Below are 19284 nucleotides of genomic sequence, written 5' to 3' on the forward strand. Positions count from 1 at the left end.
AATTTCGAAGGGGGTGGACAACTCTTCTGTGCTATAGTTCCTGATATCCAGGGGGTGAATGGATGTTATTACTCCCAATAAAGTAGGAACCGTACAGCCACCCTGGGATTTTGTCCTTAATAATCACAGAGGAGAGGTGATATTAATACCAACGTTGCAAGGGGTGTACACCCCTCCTGTGATATTGTTTCTTATATCCTGGAAACGACAAGATGGTAATATTACCAATATTGAAGAGACATACAACCCCCATGGGATATTGTTCTAAAGTTACTGAAGGAAAGAGGATGAGACTCCATCCAGTGTAACAAGGGGTGTACACCACGCCTGTGATGTGAATCATAAAACCTAGAAGAGAGAATGACATTGCTTCCAAAAACACACGGGTTGTACACCCACCCTGTGACATCGTTCCTGTCATCTAAAAGAAGAGATGATGATACTACTCCCACTACCGGAGAAGGTACACACCCCCTGTGATATTGTTCCTCATAACTTGGGGGAGAGCATGATATTACTTCCAGTATGACAGTGGCTTGACACCCAGTCTGTGATATTGGTTCTGCACACCAACTCTGTGCCCCTCGTTTCCCGTGCGTTCTCTCCACACTTTTGGAACCTCGGGGGAGGCTTTGTCTTTGGTTACAGATGAAGAGACAAAGGGTCTGAGAGGTTAAGCAAGTTTGTTACTGGAAAGTGGTTCCGATCCAGACCCCAAGAGAGGTATTTTGGATCTCACAGAAGAAAGAATTCGGGGAGAGTCCATAAAGTGATAGCAAGTTTATTAGGAAAGAAAAGGAATAAAAGAATGCCTACTCTGGCCGGGCGCAGTGGCTCACTCCTGGAATCCTATAACTTTGGGATGCTGAGGCAGGTGGATCACCTGAGGTGAGAAGTTCGAGACCAGCCTGTTCCAACATGGCAAAACCCTGTCGCCACTAAAATACAAAAAATTAACTGGGCGTGGTGGCAGGTGCCTGTAATCCCAGCTACTAAGAAAGCTGAGGCAGGAGAATCGCTTGAACCCAGGAGGTGGAGGTTTTAGTAAGCCAAGATCACACCCCTGCATTCTAGTTCGGCCAACAGAGCAAGACTCCATGTCAAAAAAAAAAAAAAAAAAAAAAGAAAGAAAGAAAAGAAAAGAAAAGAAAAGAAAAGAAAAGAAAAGAAAAGAAAAGAAAAGAAAAGAAAAGAAAAGAATGGCTTCTCCATAGGCAGAGTGTCCCGAAAGGCCGCTGGTTGCCCATTTTCATGATTATTTCTTGATCATACGCTAAACAAGGGTTGAACTATTCATGAGTGTTCCAGGAAAGGGGTGGGCAATTCCCAGAACTGAGAGTTTCTGCCCTCCCTTCTGAGACCATGTAGGGTAACCTCCAGATGTTGCCATGGCATCTGTAAACTGTCATGGCGCTGGTGGGAGTGTCTTGTAGCAGCTAATGCATTATAATTAGCATATAATGAGCCGTGAGGACAATCAGAGGTCACTCTCGTGGCCATCTTGTGTTTGGTGGGCTTTGCCTGGTTTCTTTACTGCAACTTGCTTTATCAGCAAGGTCTTTATGACCTGTATCTTGTGCCGACCTCCTATCTCATCCTGTGACTAAGAATGCCTAGCCTCCTGGAAATGCGGCCCAGCAGGTCTCAGCCTCCCTTTACCCAGCCCCCATTCAAGATGGAGTCGCTCTGGTTCACCTGCCTCTGACAAATTGGCTTGGGTTGAGTGTTCCCTAGTGTTGGAGCTGTTCCTAGGAGTAAGAGGTATTTTCAGTAGGAAACAGGCCTCTGTTAGCCCGGGGACTGGCACTCTGCACCAGTATGTCGGCCTCATTTTAGTGGTGACAAAACTGGGGCTCAGAGACAGCAACTCCCTCATCCCGAACCCCCAGACTGTCAGTGGTGGGCTGGGGTTTGAATGTGGGGATTGAAGACCCATCATCTCCTCTGGTCCCCCAGTCTCTGCTGCCCAAGAGGAACAGGATCCCAGGATCCAGGCCCCTCATGGCACCAGCCAGGGTGGGTGGAGATGGGGAGGCAGAGTTCCAAAGCCCCCCGGACTCTGAGGCAGGTCGGGGGCCGAGAGCAAGCCGAACCTGCAGACCCCACCCCAAGAAGAATGGCTGCAGGCCCGGCCCGGCGGGCAGGAGTTCTGTGTCCTGAGTCAACGTGACGGCGCTTCCAGCTCCTCCAGCCAGGCCGTGCTGTCTTCACGTTTCCAATCATGCGGCCTCCTCTCCAATTCCCAAGCCCAACCCACAGAGACAGCGATCTGGGGTCTTCGTGAGGTTTGTCAGCAGCTCTGACCGGCTGCTTCCCACCAGCCCCGCGGCCGGTTCTGGAAAGCTCTCTGCTACTCCCTGGTGGGGAGGCTCGGGGCAGGGCTCTGGCTGCAAGCATGGGGTCCCAGAACCTCCTGGCTCTGTCACCTCTGCTGGGTGGAAAACCAACCCAGGGCTGAACCAGCAGATGGGTGCCTGATTCCTTATTATCAGAGCTCCGCCCACTGGCAAGTCTCTCTCCGGGCCTCAGTTTCCCCTTCCATTCAACGAGGGGCTTGGGGGATACCAAGGAGGGGTAACTACTTAGTGAGGATGGGAGGTTTCTTCTGGGGAGATGAATACATTTTGAAACTAGATGGCGTGAGTGATTGCACAGGACTGTGAATGCAGAAATGCCACCACATTAACCGCGTTGAAATAGTTAACTGCATGCGATGTGAAAGTCACCTCATTTAAAGTGTTTAAAAAAGGGACCTGGGAGAGTGCAGTGTATGTGAGAATCACGTGGGACACCCATCGTCTCTGAACCTCGGTTTCCTTGCCGTAAACTGGCAAAGAGACCGTGTGAGCTGTGTTCCCTGGGGCCAAGAGATTCCAAGAAGGAAAACCTGGGATTCCTGGGACTGGGATGAGGGCCGGGGGCTGGAAGGGGAGGGGCATGTAGGGACGGCTGGGGGGCAGCCCAGATAAGGCTTTCAATACTGGGTAGCAGCATCTACACAGGCGGAGATCCCTGCATCTCACTTCTCGCAGGGCTGACCAGTGGCCAGAGGTGGGACCGGCCAGGCTCGGCCCAACCAAGTCTCGGAGCAGAGGACACTGAGTGAGGGATCCCAGGGACTACCCTCACTGGCCTGTGGCTCTCCTGACACCACAAGAGAAGTCCAGGAGCTGACCTTGGGTCCTAATGGGGGACACCTTCCTGACTGCAGGCTGGCAGGGTGGTGTGGTGGTCAGTGTACTGGGCTCTGTGTCTCTGCCCCTACCTGCTGTGTGACGGTGGGCCAGACTCCTAACCTCTCTGTGCCTCTATTTCTTCAATGGCTAACAGAGACACTAGCAGCCCCCACATCCGATCACAGTGGTCTGAAGGTTAAAGGCAAGGGCGGCACGAGGCCTACAGCAAGAGCTCTGAGCAGGGAGCTGCCCAGGGAGTTCCACCACCATCTCCCCTCTGGCCGCCAAGAAAACTGAGGCTCATGGTGACCTGGCCCAGGTCTGTTGGACTCAGGGTCCTTCTCATCCCCAAGATCAGAGGGCTGCCACCAGGGAAGGAGCTGGCCCCTAGACACAGCCCAGCAAGCACACAGGGAAGGATGCCATGGGGACTTCGGTATGTTATTGCAAAAAAACCCCACATTTATTGCTATTTGAACCCTGCTTTCATGCCTCCATTACCCAGAAAATGAGCCACGGGAGACACCAGGAGAGGCAGGAGATCAACCTCCTTGCACAAATCCCACTCCCTCGGATGCTGTCCTCAGCGAGGGTGACTGGGGGCCAACCAGCGGGCCCACCCGCAGAATGGCAGAGGAGGTAGGTTGACCCTGCGGACGCTGAGCTCTATGGCGAAGGTCCTGGCCTTCTGGTAGAAGAAGAGCGTCTGTTCGCGGTCCAGGAGGAAGTTGTGGGAGATGGTGGCCGGCAGCGTGTAGATCTTCAGCTGTGCCTTCTTGTTGCCCAGGTCCACGGCGGCTGCCAGTGCCAGCTGGTAGTACCCGGCTGCGTCACACGGGTCCTGAAGGGGACAGGTCATGGTCAGCAAAAGGGGGACTTGGAGCCCGTCTTCCCAGAGGCCGTTCCTGTGTCCAGGTCATTCCACATGTCCAGCCAATGCTGGGTCACCCCATGAGCCCCGAAGCCTGTGACACTGCTGTGGTTTCAGCGGCAGGAGGTGGGGACGACCCTGACACCCCTGGAAGCTTTCCTGACTGTCCCTATGCCCCACTCACCCCAAGCCTCCTGCCCCAGTGCCACCCTCTCTGCAGGCAGTGGCTGCTTTCCCCATGGGCTGAGGTCAGGGCAGATCCTGCATGCTCTGACAGTTCCATGCAGGACCCGTGGCTCCAAGCCACAGCAGGGGCACTGCGTTGAGTGACCCAGGCTCCCCTCTCGCCCGTGTCCATGCTGACAATTTCCAGGCCCTCCAAAGGCCAGGCCAGGTACAAAACCATCTCTCAGTTGTCCTCTCTGGCAATGTTCCCTGAAATATTGACAGAGTGTGACTCCCCAGACATCCACTCCCATTTTTAATGCATCTTTGGCTCAAACTCACCATCCCTGGGTTGGGATGCCACCTCCCAGACTTCCTCCTTGACCCTCCCATTCCCCACCCGGCTTCTCCCCAGGCACCTCCTCCACATCGGGGTCACCCAAGGGACCTCTCTAAGACCCATGCCTGGCCTGTCCCTCTTTACCATCTCAAGATGGCTCCCAGGGCCAACGACAAAGTCCAAGATGCAGCAGTCCATTCCCTCACTGTCCCGCCCCACACACGGAGCAGGGGCGTGAGAAGGCCCCGAGTCACCGCCACTGCTCATCCAATGGCCCCCGGCCCAGCCGAACACTGGACTCTGTGCTGGGTGCGTGGCTGAGCCTAACGTCCTTGCTCCCAGTCTGAGGGACCTGGGAGTGAACACTGACCACACAGGGTGGCCCGGGCTGTGGCAGAAGGAAGCCCAGGAGGCCCCAGACTCAGCCGGGGTGTGGAAGGAAAAGGCCTCCTGAAGGGGTGGGGGCTTCCCAACTAAACAAGAAGGAGCCAGCCAATGCATATGTATTTGCGTGTGCCTGTGCGTGTTTGTGTGCCTGTGTGTGCATGTCCCTGTGTGCATGCCTGTGTGTGCGTCTGTGCCTGTGTGCATTTGCGTGTGCATTTCCATGTGCCTGTAGTGTGTGCAGCAGGTAGTGAGAGGTAGGCTGATCCAGGACACACCTAATCCACCCTATTCCAGGGCTCACTCTCACGTGTAGACTAAAGGGGACCCCATTTTAGAGGCAATTGGCAAAGATGTCCATTTACCCCTGCTTCTCTGCCAGCCTTCCAGGCTCCATCCAGCCCGGCTTTTTCTCCGACTCCTCTGGGCCCTGGGTCCAGAGCCTCCTATACAAGGAGGAGGGTGTAGCCTTGGAAAGACAGCCGCCCTTGGGGAATTCCAAGGGGGCCTCCCTGTGGGAAACTGGCCTGTGCTGACAACATAGTGACGATGAGGCCCACAGGGCTGTGCATGGTAAGGAGATGAAGGAGGGCTGTGCATGGGAAGGAGATGAAGGAGGGCTGTGCATGGAAAGGAGGACTGTGCATGGGAAGGGGGACTGTGCATGGGAAGGAGGACTGTGCATGGGAAGGGGGACTGTGCATGGGAAGGAGGTGAAGGAGGACTGTGCATGGGAAGGAGGACTGTGCATGGGAAGGAAGTGAAGGAGGACTGTGCATGGGAAGGAGGACTGTGTATGGGAAGGAGGGCTGTGCATGGGAAGGGGGACTGTGCATGGGAAGGGGAACTGTGCATGGGAAGGAGGACTGTGCATGGGAAGGAGGACTGTGCATGGGAAGGAGGACTGTGCATGGGAAGGAGGTGAAGGAGGACTGTGCATGGGAAGGAGGTAAAGGAGGGCTGTGCATGGGAAGGAGGTGAAGGAGGACTGTGCATGGGAAGGAGGTGAAGGAGGGCTGTGCATGGGAAGGAGGACTGTGCATGGGAAGAAGGTGAAGGAGGCCTCTGCCCCTCGACCCCAACCGTGGACTTGTCCTCTCAGGTACTACTTGGCCCTTTCCTTTCTCCTGGACAGGTGCAGCGGGCGGCAGGCTTCACCAAGAGAGATAAAGGCCTCTTCTGGGAGGTCCGTCCCCCTGGGTCCCAGGCGAGCCCCTGATTGGTGACCAGCGTCCCTCTGGGCTTGACACCTGGCACCTCCATGTCTGGCTGGGACTTGGGAGGCCACAGGGACCACTTCTGACAATCAGGTGTCGCCAGCACTGGGCTGAGGCCTCCCGGGCAGCCCCAGGCCTGTTGTGGGGGATACGGGGCAGGGTCTTAGGGGTGCCCCAGCTCCTCATGTTGTCCGAAGGCCCCCAAGATCTTGGCCCCTGGACTGGAGTGCCCTGGCCCCTCAGCCCATAAGGAGCACTGACACGGTGCCAGTGTAATGCTGAGGAGGGGCGGTGCCTGCTGGGCAGAGGGGTGGACACACCCCAGGTCTGAGTCTGCCAGTCCCAGCTCTCCACCCCTGCAGGGCTGGGGCAGAGGGAGCACAGCACCTGCCCTCGAGACACACCCGACCCAGCAAGGCCTCAGCCTGGTTGGCTGGGGCCCCGCCCCACTGCACCTGCCCTGAGCTGGGGTTTCCCTGTCTGTGAACCCAATGGTAAGATACTGGTCCCACCCCACCCTTCCTGGGTGGTGTGAAGATTCAAGGTGTCTCGGGACTCCAGGAAGGAGTTGCTCAGTGCAGGCTGGCACCCTGGGCAGGCTTCCTAGAGGAGGTGCCAGGATTTGGGTTGGATCTTGCAACGTGGATTCAATGTGAGGATGCTGCTGTCCTCTGAAATGTCCTTCTCCCAACCCTGTTTTCTTTGTTAAATGCAACTTGACACTTGACTGTCAAGACTCAGCTTTGGTGTCACCTCCTCCAGGAGGGCCCCCCTGACTACAATCCCCCTTCTTTACCCAGAGGCCACCATTGCCCACTCATGTGTCAGCCTCCCTGGCTGAGACTGAGTTCCTGAGGGTGGGGCCTGGCCATCTTGGGAACTGGGTTGTGTCTCCTAACCTTGCCGGCTCCTCCAGCCATGTGCAGAGTTCCAGGGAGGCCACTGGGCCATTCCTAAGGAAGGCTGGAACCCAGGCCTCTGGGGTCTGGGTGGAGATCTCATTCCGAGGGGGCCGGGGACACCCCAAGCCCTGCCCCTCCCCACCCACCTTCAGGTCATAGAAGATGATGCCACCGAGCACCAGGTACACCTTCACGTAGTACAGGGTCTCCTCGTCGAACTCCAGTGGCGAGTTGCAGAGCTACAGGGCGTTGAGGTAGAAGTGCTCTGCCAGCTTGCCTTGGCCCAGCCAATGGTGCAGGGCGGCCGGCCGGTGGTATGCCACGTGCTCGTTCAGCCGGTCCCCTGGGGTGCAGGCCAAAGGGACAGGTGTGAGGACGTGGCTCCCTGGGGCAGGGAGGGAACATGCCCCTCAGGAGCAGGTATGCAGACCCCGGGCAGCACACCTGGCTTGCCTCTAGGCACCTGTGGTCACCTGGGCAGCTATGGCCAGTCCCTTCCAGGTTCCCAGATTCACTTTCCCATCTGCAAAGCAGAACTAATAAGGCCTGCCCCTGTCTACTGTGAGGCTTTGGCAAAGTCGGACTTGGATGGCCCAGCTCTGTGTCTACACATAGCCACCTGCCTTTGCTCACTGCTTTTAACCAGGGGAGCCCAAATGCCATGCAGTTCAGGTGCTCCCGGGCATCCCAGCTCCAGGCAACCCACAGACGTGACATCTGACTCTTGCTGGGTGTGTCACGATCAGAGCCCCCTACCTTGGGGAGTCAGCTGCACACCTACTGTGTACTGGGCCACGGGGCACAAGGCGCTGGGGCATGTGGCCTGCTAGGGTTCCCTGTCTCTGGAGAGGGACAGACGACCCTGGCACAGCACCAGGGGATGCCCGGCCTTAAGGGGCAGACTGCTGGAAGGGGAACTGGGATTTTATCAGCCAGAGAGCCGTGTGGTTGATAAGGGTGGGAAGGGCACAAGAGAAAGGGAATGTGCCACTCAGCCTGACACATACAGGGACCAACGAGATGCCTGGCATGTCTGGAAGGCAGAGGGCACACTGGGCGGCCTTTGTGGTCAGCAGCGGGAACAGGCAGAGGAAGCAGAGCTCAGTCAGGCAGGGAGCTCTGCACTGCGTGAGAGACCTCGGGCTGTGCCCCACAGCCGGACGGGGAAGCCACTTGGGCAGATCTGCCTGCCTGGACAGGAGCCCAGAAAAATCCAGCAGCTGTTTCAGCTCCTGCCCTGCAGACCTGGAGGCTGGGCCCTGGCAAAGTGTGGGTCCTGGCAGGGCGGGGGCTCAGGGGACTCACCCAGAGTGATGCTGAGTGCTAGGGCCATGTAGGCAAACTCCATGCCCTCCTGGGGCTTTTCCAGTGTGGCCAGGAGTGCCACCAGCTTGTGGCACAGCTGTAGCTGCAGCTCCACCTTGCGGTTGTCCGTAGTCACTGCCAGGGGCAGGGCCCGGTCCTACCACACAGGCAGGTGGGGTCAGGTTTCCCACAGCACCCACCTTGCCCAGCGCCCTCCTCAGAGCTCAAACATGTGCTTGGAGCTTCCCACGCCCCAGCTACTCCTGCACCTCGACACAGCTCTGTGCCCTGGGATAACACAGTTCAGACACCCAAGTAGGGGGCTGAAGAGTCACCTGAGACCCATCCAGCTACACCCGATAGCCTCAGACCAGCCTCTCCCACCTGGGCACCGGAGGTCTGACTGGGGGGAACCAGCACTCCTCTCTGCTCTAAAAACACCACATTTATCTGTGCCCAGGGCTGAGCCACACCGTGAGCTCAGAGGAAGGGAGAAGCCGTCCCACTTCGGGGTGCATGCAGACCTGGGCCTCCCGCTGATATGCTGTGTGTCCTTTGACATGTCCCTGTGCCTCTCTGAGCCTCAGTTTCCTCATCTGGAAGATGGGGACAGGACTTCCTGCTCACAGTTGCTTGAGGTCATCAGGTACAAGGGTAGAGCCATTGTCACGTCCAGGCCCCGAGCGTTTGTCCCTGGCAGAGGCATGGTCAATATCATTCCCGGTGAGACCACTTGGAAACTCATCATGTACATGGGTGGCCCTGCCTCCAGGTGGGAGACCTCTACCCTGCCACACCTGTGCGTCAGCCCTCCAGGTGCCCCACTGAGGCCCACCCACATCAGCCCACAGGCCAGCTCACCCGGTAGAAGGACATGCCTTCCTCCCGCTCCCGGGGCCCATTGAAGAAGATGTCTCCAGCTGCCTCAAACAGCTCCAGCCCCAGGTTGGGGTCGCCTGTGTACAGGTCCACATTCTGTGCCACCTGAAAGGAGACAGAAGTTCCCTCAATGCCCACACCTAGCGAGGAGGCTACGTGCACCTTTGCCAGCCTCCTTCCTCTCACACACTACAGGTACACCTGAGCATTTTTCAGACCCTGTGCATGAGGGCTGCCCCCACCACTGGCATGAGGACAATGAACTGATGCACCTGAGTGCCGGGAGGTGACTGAGCAGCTGTAGCCCAGGAGTCTGATACCTGTGAATCCTACCACCAGGGCTAGCCCTAGCCCACTCCCCCTGCACTCAAACCAGTCTCCGTGGCCCCCAGATTGCTGGAAGCCCAGTCCCTGGCTCCTTTATGCGTTGCCACATCCCTGCCACATCAGCAGTGTTTGTGGGTGGGCCTGGTCCCCTCTTGGCCATGAGCTCTTCATCCCGCTCCTCAGCTCAAGGAGGTATACAGCAGGTGCTCAATAATGAAAGCTTCACCAGGCTCGTGGGCTTCACAATTTGTTCCAGATCACACTGTGTTTGGGAAAGCCTCTGAAAACAGCCACTATGATAGATTCATTTTGTAAGGAGATGTGCCACGTGTCGCTTAGAGCAAGTTCTTCTGTGTGTTAACTGAGTGGTCACATTATTTGAGCATGTGCTGTATACCAGCAGGTGCTGTGCACTGTGAGGGGCCGCGCCTCTGCCCTCAGGGAGAAGATGCTGGCCACCGGGGGAGGATGTGAGGGAACCAGTTGGAGGGAGGGAAAAGGCACACAACAGGTACTCAGCAGTGGCTTAGGAATGAGTGGATGGATGGATGAATGGATGAGGAGACGTAGACACATGGATGGATGGATGGGTGTGTGGATAGATAAATGCCTGGATGGATGGATGGATGGATGGATGGATGGATGGATGGATGGATGGAATGATGTATGTCTGTATGTATGTATGGGTGGGTAGATAATGTATGAATAGGTGGAGGGCAGATGATGTATGTACATGTGGATGGATGGTGGATAGACGAATGTATGGATAAACAAATGGAGAGATAGATGAATGGAGGGATACATTAATAGGTAGATTGGTGGGTGGATGGATGAACGATGGATGGATGGATGGACGAATGGTGAATGGATGGATGGGAGAAAGGATGGATGATGAAAGGATGGATGGATGGAAGGATGGATGAATGGATGGGTGGATGGATGGATGGATGGATGGAACGATGAACAGGTGAATGGATGGAGGATGGAAGGATGAATGGACAGATGGATGGAACAACAGGTGAATGGATGGATAGATGGCTGAATGGATGGATAAAAGGACGGATGAATGATGGATGGATGAATGGACGGATGGATGAATTGACAGATGGATGGACAATGGATGGATGGATGCTGGATGGATGGATGGTGGATGGATGGATGGATGGATGATGGATGGATGGAAGGATGAACAGATGAATGGATGGATGATGGAAGGATGGATGGATAGATGGATGAATGATGGATAGATGGAAGGATGAACAAGAGGTGAGTAGATGGTTGATGGAAGGATGGATGGATGACGGATGGATATATGGATGAATAGATAAATGGATGAATGGATAAATGGATGGATGGATGAATGGTGGATGGATGAATGGTGGATGGATGGAAGGATAAACAGGTGGATGGATGGAAGGATGGAAAGATGAACAGGTGAATGGATGGTTGATGGAAGGATGAATGGACGGATGGATGAACAGGTGAATGGATGGATAGATGGGTGAATGGATGGATGATAAATGGATGAAAGATGAATGATAAAAGGATGGATGGATGAATGGACAGATGGATGGATGATGGCTGGATGATGGATGGATGGAAGGATGAACAGATGAATGGATGGATGGATGGATGATGGAAAGATGGATGATGGAAGCATGGATGGATGAATGAATGGATAAATGGATGGATGGAAGGATGAACAGGAGATGAGTGGATGGATGATGGAAGGATAGATGGATGATAGATGGATGGATGGATATATGGATGAATGGAGAAATGGATGGATGGATGAAGGATGGATGGATGGAAGGATGAACAGGTGAATGGATGGATAATGGAAGGATGGATGGTGGCTGAATGAATGGATGATGAATGAATGAATGATAGATGGACGAATGGATGGATGGATGGATGGATGATGGATGGATTAGTGGAAGGATGATCAGATGAATGGATGGATGATAGAAGGATGGATGGATGGATGGATGGAAGGATGAGTAGGCGAGTGGATGAATGATGAAAGGATGGATGGATGATGGATGGATGGACGATGGATGGATGGAAGAATGAACAAGTGAATGGATGATGGAAGGATGGAAGAATGGATGGAGGGATGGATGAACAGGTGAATGAATGGATGGATGATAAAAGGATGGATGATAAAAGGATGGATGATGACTGAATGGATGGATGAATGGACAGGTGAATGGATGGATCATGGATGGATGGAAGATGGCTGGATGGATAATGGAAAGATGGATGGAAGGATGGACGGACGGAAGTCTGGATGGATGGAAGGATGGATGGATGGACGAAGAGGTGAATGGATGGACGAAGAGGTGAACAGAAGAATGATGGATGGATGGATGGATGGATAGATGGATGGATGGAAGGATGAACAGTTGGATGGATGATGGAAAGATAGATGGAAGGATGGATGCATGGACAAACAGGTGAATGGATGGATGGACAGGTGAGTGAATGGATGATAAAAGGGTGGATGGATGATGGATAGATGGATGGATGATAGATGGATGGATGGACGGATGGATGGATGATGGATGGATGGATGCGTGGAAAGATGAACAGGTGAAAGGATGATGGAAGGATGGATGGATGGATGGATGCATGATGGATGGATGGATGAAAGGACCCACAGGTATATGGGAAGATGATGGAAGAATGGATGGATGGATGGAGGATGGATTGATGGATAGAAGGATGAGCAGGTAAACAGATAGATGATGGAAGGATGAATGGATGGGTGGATGGACAGGTGAATGGATGGATAGACGGGTGAATAGATGGATGATAAAAGGATGGATGGATGGAAGGATGAACAAGTAAATAGATGATGGGAAGATGAATGGATGGGTGGATGGACAGAGAGTGAACAGCACAGGGGTCCTCCTGCATCCCTTGCCACTCACCTGGATGTACAGGTCCACCGGCTCGCTCTGCCGCAGGATGTAATAGATCTTCGCTGCTTGCAGCCAGGCATACACCTCCTTCTCTTTCCTTTGGAGGTCAATGAAAATCTCCAGACTTCGTTTGGTGTAGTCCAGAGCGGATTTGTAGGCCCTGGAATCACTGGAATCAGACACAGGTGTCAGAACAAGGGCTCTCATCCTCCTGGAACCAGTCTGCCTCCTCCCGTGGGTCTGGTGACAGATGAATCTGGCATGTGGGGACTGGGAATGGCCCTCCAGTGTGTGCAGTGTTCTGCCCTTCCCAGGCTGCTGGGAGGGTCAGGGTGAACACACATGGTATGGAAACGATGAAGGACATCCATCTGAGGGAATCGAGCATCATGCTGCCCTGTGGCAGGAGGAGTGTGCTCATCCATCTCCCCTGCCCCCCAGACATGGCCGGTGTCTCCTCCAGACGCACCAGGAGCCGTTAGTGTTCAGAGGCTATCTAGGCCGATGGTTCTCAAGGTGTGCAGGCCTCACAGTCACCCGGAGGCCTGTCCTTAGAGCTTGCTGGCCCTGCCCCCAGAGCTTCTGGCTCCACAGGCCTGGGGCAGGCCCTAGAACTCCCACCTGCCACAAGCTCCTAGGTGACATGGATGCTGCTCTACTGGTCCAGGAACTATACATGGCTCTAGCACACTGGCCCATTTTCCTTCTGCGAACCTGAGGCCAAGACTGGAGCCAGTCTTCCAGGTCCCCATGGAATCTGGCTCCTTCCCTGTTCTCTCAGTAAGTCCAACACAAGAGGGGATGTGACTGCAGCAATGTCACCAGGCCCTGTGGGTGGGGTGGCCAGGGCCATGGTTACCCCACCAGGTCAGGATGCTTGGGGGAAGCTGAGTGGGCCACATATGGGACGTGAGACCTTGAAACCCTGCCCCAGGGAAGCCCGTGACACAACTGGCTCTGTCTTTTGTGGGAGAGAAGCCACAGGTGGCTGCTGTGGTCACATTTAAGGAGACAGATGAAGGTCAGGAATGAAGACTCGGGGCAGGCAGAGGTCAGATGACAAAAGCCACCATAGTAGGAAGAGCAGCCCAGAGTGCACGTACTGCCTCTGCTGGGGTTAAGATGACTTTTGACCCAACAAGGGAGGCTCAAGCTGGGACTCACGGGCCAGCAGCAGCCCTGGAATGACCCCAGACCCACCAGATCAAAGCATCTGATGCCAAGGAACCAAATGATCAAAAGGAGAGGGGTTGCTGGGGCACTGGGCTAGCTTCCCTGTGCCGCCCCCCTGCCCTGCCCGTCCCCACCTCCACCTCCACCACTGCAAAGCCAGCCCTTACCGCTCCGTGCCCAGGGACAGGTAAAGCTGACTGATGGTCTCCAGGAGCTGCCCCTCCAGCACCTCGTCAGCCACCTTGTGGGCCAGGGAGAGCTGGAGCTCATGGTAGATGACACACTGGGCCTCGCTGGGCATGACGATGCTGTAGAGGTAGCACAGCCGCTGGATGGCCCACAGCTGGCCTGGGCAGAAGACAAAATGGAAGACGTCATCCTCCCAGCATTGAAGCGACGCTGGCTGGGCTCGGAGGCCCCTGCACCGTGCTTCCCTCTTTCACACCTCTGTGAGCCTGGGCCCCATAGGCGGGGAGCCTGAGTGCAGACAGGCCATGCACCTGTGCCAGGGCAGATGTCGAGCACACCGTGACATGGGCACACCTTGGTGCAGATGCTCATGGTACAGGCCGGCCTTCTTTACAACTCCCAGGGCCGAGGTCCTGGCCAGGTTCAGCCCCTGCATCAGGCCGTCTATTTCTGCTTCACAAAGTCCCTCTGGCCAGGACCAGGGCCACCTTCAGTCTGAGCTGATGAGGCCAGGGGCACAAGTAGCCCCTGTTGCAGATGGAACCCTGAGAGAGCAAAGCAAAGCATCATGTCTGCCACACATCATGTTGGGGGAATGGGGTTCAAAGCCAGCCCCCGGTGTTCCCACACATGCTTCTCTCATGCAACCAGGCTCCCAAGCCACAGGCTCACTGGCCTCTCCCAAAGCCAGGGCGCTGGGAACGGTGGAAAACTTCTGATTTTCTAGTGTCAGAAACATTCCAGAGATTAACACAGAAAACCAGGTATGCTGAATGAACATCTGTCACACACGCCCCCCAACAACAGCTGCATACACAGTCTTCTCGAACACCCATGGGACATTCCCCATGACAGACCATGTGCCAGGCCACAAAATGAGCCTCAGTGAAGGGAGAAGGACTGAGACCAAAGCAGAGGTGTTCTTCAGCTGTACTGGCATGAAACTAGAAATCGACAGTGAAGAAAATGTGGGAAATTCAAAAATATGTGGAAACTACACACTCCTAAACAACCAGCGAGTCAAAGAGACCATCAGGGAAACCGACAACTAATTTGGGAAGAATGCAAACAAATGCACAGCCCGGGCCAGTGCAGTGGCTCACGCCTCTCATCCCAGCACTGTGGGAGGCCGAGGCGGGAGGATCGCTTGAGTCCAGGAGTTTGAGATCAACCTGGAAAACATGGTGAAATCCTGTCTCTATAAAAAATATATATATATACACAAAAATTAGCCGGGTGGGGTGGTGCACATCTGTAATTCCGGCTACATGGGAGGCTGAGGCATGAGAATGGCTCGAACCTGGGTAGAAGTTGCAGTGAGCCAAGATTGCACCACTGCACCCCAGCCTGGGCAATAGAGCAAAACTCTGTCTTTAAAAAAAAAAAAAAATAGCACAGCGTATCAAAAATTCCAAGATGCAGCTAAGGCAGTGCTAAAAGGAAAATTTATAACTGTAAATGTCTACATTCAAAGAAAAAAAGAAAAATCTCAAATCAAAAACCTAACCTTCCACCTTGAGAAACTAGAAAAAGAATGAACTAAACCCAAAATGAATAAAAGGAAGAAAATAATAAACATGCGAGTGGAAATGGGAAGTAAAAAAACTGAAAATAACAAAATTGACAAATGTTTCACCAAACTGACCAAGAAAAGAAAGATGGGATACAAATGATTAAAATCAGAGACTGAGCACCATGGCTCATGCCTGTCATCCCAGCACTTTGTGAGGCCGAGGGGGAAGGATCGCTGAGGCCAGCATTCAAGACCAGCCTGGGGGAACATGATGAGACCCCATCTCTAATAAAAATGAAGAAATAAAAAATTACAAACCCAAGTTTCTAAAATCAGAAATGAAAGAGGAAACATTATTGCCGACCTGACAGAAATAAAAGGATTCCATGAAAACACTACGAACAATTGTACACCAACAAACCAGACCATCCAGACACAACAGCCAAACTCCTAGAAGGACACAAACTACCGAAAGTGACTCAAAAATGACCCCAAGGAAGCATGTAGGGTACCAGCCCCGCCCTCGGTCTCCTCGACCGTTCAGCGCAGGGTGGGGAGACAGGGAAGCATGATCCCCGTTCCCTGGCCTGCATTTCCAAGTCTGAATCCCCCAGCACCCAGGGAGGCCCTCGTAGGAGGAGGTGCCACAGTCTATTGTGCCAGGAGCCACCGGAGGCTGCAGTGGGGGCTGGGGCGCTGGGTCCCTGGAGGGTCTCCTTCCAGTCAGAGAATGTCTCTGGGGAAGAAGCCTGGGTCTGAACCCCCCAACCGTCCTTGGGCAGATGTGTGGGACCGGGGCCCCTTCACACGGTCCTTTCCAAAATCTTATCCCTCCTAGGGCCAGGAGTGGGTGCCAGGTCTGTGCTGGGAAATGGGCAGGTTTGGTCACAGCCCCTGGGGCTCTGGTCCAGGTCACAGGAGGCACCTCTGAGTGGTCTCACTATGTCATGAAAAAGCGCTGCAAGGCAGAGGGGACTCAACAGTTTCCCTTGTCGCAGCCATTTCCCTGGACTCAACTTCCTCATCTATTCTCTGCGGCCTAGATTTCGGACACCCTGCCCACCTACTGTCCGTTCACTGCTCAGTCTTTAGTGATTGTTCGATAGCACTCCATGGCTCCCCAGTGCTCTTGGGGAAAAGGCCAAGCCACAGCCTGAGGCCCCAGGCCCTGCTTCGCTCTGCAGAAGAGCTTCTCACCATCCAACAGCCAAACCCACCCACTCCCAACACTGCACCTCCCTGCATAAGCCCTGCTCACTCACCCCCGCTCACACCCTACTCATCCTCGCTCCCACTCCCACTCACTCACCCCCACTCACTCATCCCCGCTCACACCCCACTCATCCCCGCTCACACTCCCGCTCACCCCCACTCACTCACCCCCGCTCACACTCCCGTTCACTCACCCCCACTCACACCTCCGCTCACCCCCCAGCTCACTCATCCCCACTCACACCCCACTCATCCCCGCTCACTCGCTCACACCTGGGCCTTCACACAGGCTACACCATCAGCCCTTCCCCCACCACCAGGCCCTCATCCACCACCTATTACTTGACTAAATCCTCTCAACCCTCTGGTCCTAGACTAAAGAGGCTTCCCTAACCCAGGGCCAAGTGCTGCCCTGCCATCACGCCACTCACCCTTTTGTAGCTTCTGTGGCCTGAAGCTCACATTCCTAGGCTCAGTCTCTGCCACCCATGGACCCCACAAGCCCCATTTGTGGGTGGGGCCTGGCACACTCTGCAGGAGCTGCTTTTGCATGAACTGCTCCGCGGCTTTGGGCAATCACCCGCCCCTGTGTCCTCTGTGCAGTGAGATGACAGGTGCGCTGGCTGCCAACATACCAAGCAGATAACACGGGCACAAGAACTGGTGTTCAGGGCCTGGCTCATGGAGGGGCCCCAAGTCTCAGCTCAGCAGAGCCTACCTTGATCCCAGGGTTATGTCTAGGAATCCCCAGCATGCAGAACTTTCAGTGCTCAAGGCAGGATAGTCCCTGGGCAGACCAGGAAGAGCTGCCTGCCCCAGTAGGGCACAGAGGGCCTGGCCCTGCATGGGAACCGCCTGTCTCCAGGGCGCTTGCCAACATCTGCTGCTGGCCATGACTCAGCACTTTCGATGGTGGAAAAACCACCACTTGTTTCCGAATCACAAATCCCAGATGTGCCCTGACTCGAGTGTCCCCAGAAGGCACACAGGAGGAACTGGGACACTCACCCTCCACAAGGCCCAGCCACCGGACTTTGTCCATGAAGCACGTGCAGCCAGGCCAGCGCCACCAGGCAGTCCAGGATGGCACGAACTCTGGCAACAGCACTGGCTTCCACCGCCTGTGTCATGAAGCTGATGGCTGGGCCGTGGTAGCCACGGTGGCTGTACAGTTGGGCCAGGCTGGCTTGGAGAAGGCCGCGCAGCGCCTGGCCTGTGCCCGGAGTTAGGGAGGCCAGTGCTCGCCTGTGGTAGTGGGAAGTCTGGATGTGGAGGCTGTGGGGCTGGAGGGCGTTCTGGAGCACCAGGTTCACGCTTCTCAGCAAGCCGGCCAGCGAGTCCTGTGTCCTCAATGAGGCCACTTTGACACAGCTCAACACCAGGTGGGGCAGACACTTGCAGCCAGGAGTAGGAGCCAGGAGTAGATGTCAGCCAGGAGTAGGGAGCAGTCTGAGAGCCACGCAGCCTCTGGGGCTCCCGAGTTCCTGTGCAAAAGCAGCAGCCGCTCCAGGAAGGGCAGGACCACCTCGGGCTGCTTGAGGTGCACATGGTGCCTGGCCAGCAGGAAGCAGGCCCGGGCCTCAGCCTGCAGGCTCTGGCCACCCACCACCTGCTGCAGCACCAGCTACAGGAGCTCTCCCTCCACCTCCATGCTGCAGATGTGGCCAGGCGTCCCCAGGAGCAGGGCCATGGCTTTGGGAACCACCTGTGTAAACTTCTCCCGTTCTGCTTCCGGTAAATGCTGGCCAGGTTGGTGTACACAGCCACCACCAGGAACAGGTCCCCAAAGCTGCCCTCCAGGGCCCCAAGTGCTTCCTCAAAGTACACCCGGGCCTGGGACAGCTTGAGCCTCCTGCTGCACAGCCGCCCCAGAAGGAAGCAGAGCCTGGCCAGGGTCATGAGGAGGCCAGCTTTCTTGGCCACGCCTCAGGCCTATGCCAGGCACCCAGTCAGCTCCTCCTCGTCGCTAAAGCTGCAGAACATGCCGCTCAGCCATGGCAGTGCCACATCGTACAGGCCACAGAAGCTGGCCTTGTACCTGGGGGCGTTCAGGAACAGCAGCAGTGAGCTCAGGGCCTCTGGGTCCTCCCAGTGGTCCTCAGCTTCCAAGAAGAAGGAGGGCTCCTCAGGGTCCTGCAAGCTCACGTTGCTGGATGCTGAACAGAGACCCCAGGACGCTGCCTCCTGGGGGCAGCCTGGACAGGTCTTGCATTGTTCCAGAACATTCTTCACCTTTGGCAGGGTCTCCTGTGGCTCCAGGCCCAGGCAAGGTGGAGGTATTCCTGCAAGTCACACACACACACACACACAAATGTAACTTTTGTCAGTGTATTGGGCCCCCCGGTGAGGTACAGGAATCCATGAAATCCTCAACAGCCAATCAGAGCTATTGATCAGCTCAAAAGCTGCTATGCAAAATTCATAAAGCCACCGACGGCACAGGACAGGGGTGTTGTACCCATGTACCCAGCTCCGTGCAGGGAAACGGATCATCCCTGCAGGAAGGATGGGAAATCTTCCAGGTCCCTGTGGCCACCTTCACCTTGGATGGTCTGAAAACCTGAAGCCCACAGTTCCTAAAGGGTTAACAAAGGCCAGCCTGCTCCAGCAGCCCACTGATGCCTGCTGGCTTTGGTGGGTTCCTAGCCAAAGCCCCCTCCCAGAGGTGAGCAAACAAGCGCATTTCCTGTTGGAAAATCTGGGATGA

The 19284-nt window shown here is 55.2% G+C and overlaps 2 long non-coding RNA genes and 1 pseudogene across 2 annotated transcripts in view; 1 reads left to right on the forward strand and 2 right to left on the reverse strand.

Annotated features, from left to right (window-relative positions):
• Positions 1-19284, reverse strand: part of LOC140712985 (uncharacterized) — a 270725-nt gene that overhangs the window by 27140 nt on the left and 224301 nt on the right. The window lies entirely within an intron of this gene.
• Positions 1-19284, forward strand: part of LOC140712986 (uncharacterized) — a 269029-nt gene that overhangs the window by 22447 nt on the left and 227298 nt on the right. The window lies entirely within an intron of this gene.
• Positions 3111-19284, reverse strand: part of LOC140713018 (SH3 domain and tetratricopeptide repeat-containing protein 1-like) — a 40207-nt pseudogene continuing 24033 nt past the window's right edge.

The sequence above is a fragment of the Chlorocebus sabaeus genome, chromosome 12 (genome assembly GCF_047675955.1).
Source record: "Chlorocebus sabaeus isolate Y175 chromosome 12, mChlSab1.0.hap1, whole genome shotgun sequence".
Classification (NCBI taxonomy): Eukaryota; Metazoa; Chordata; class Mammalia; order Primates; family Cercopithecidae; genus Chlorocebus; species Chlorocebus sabaeus.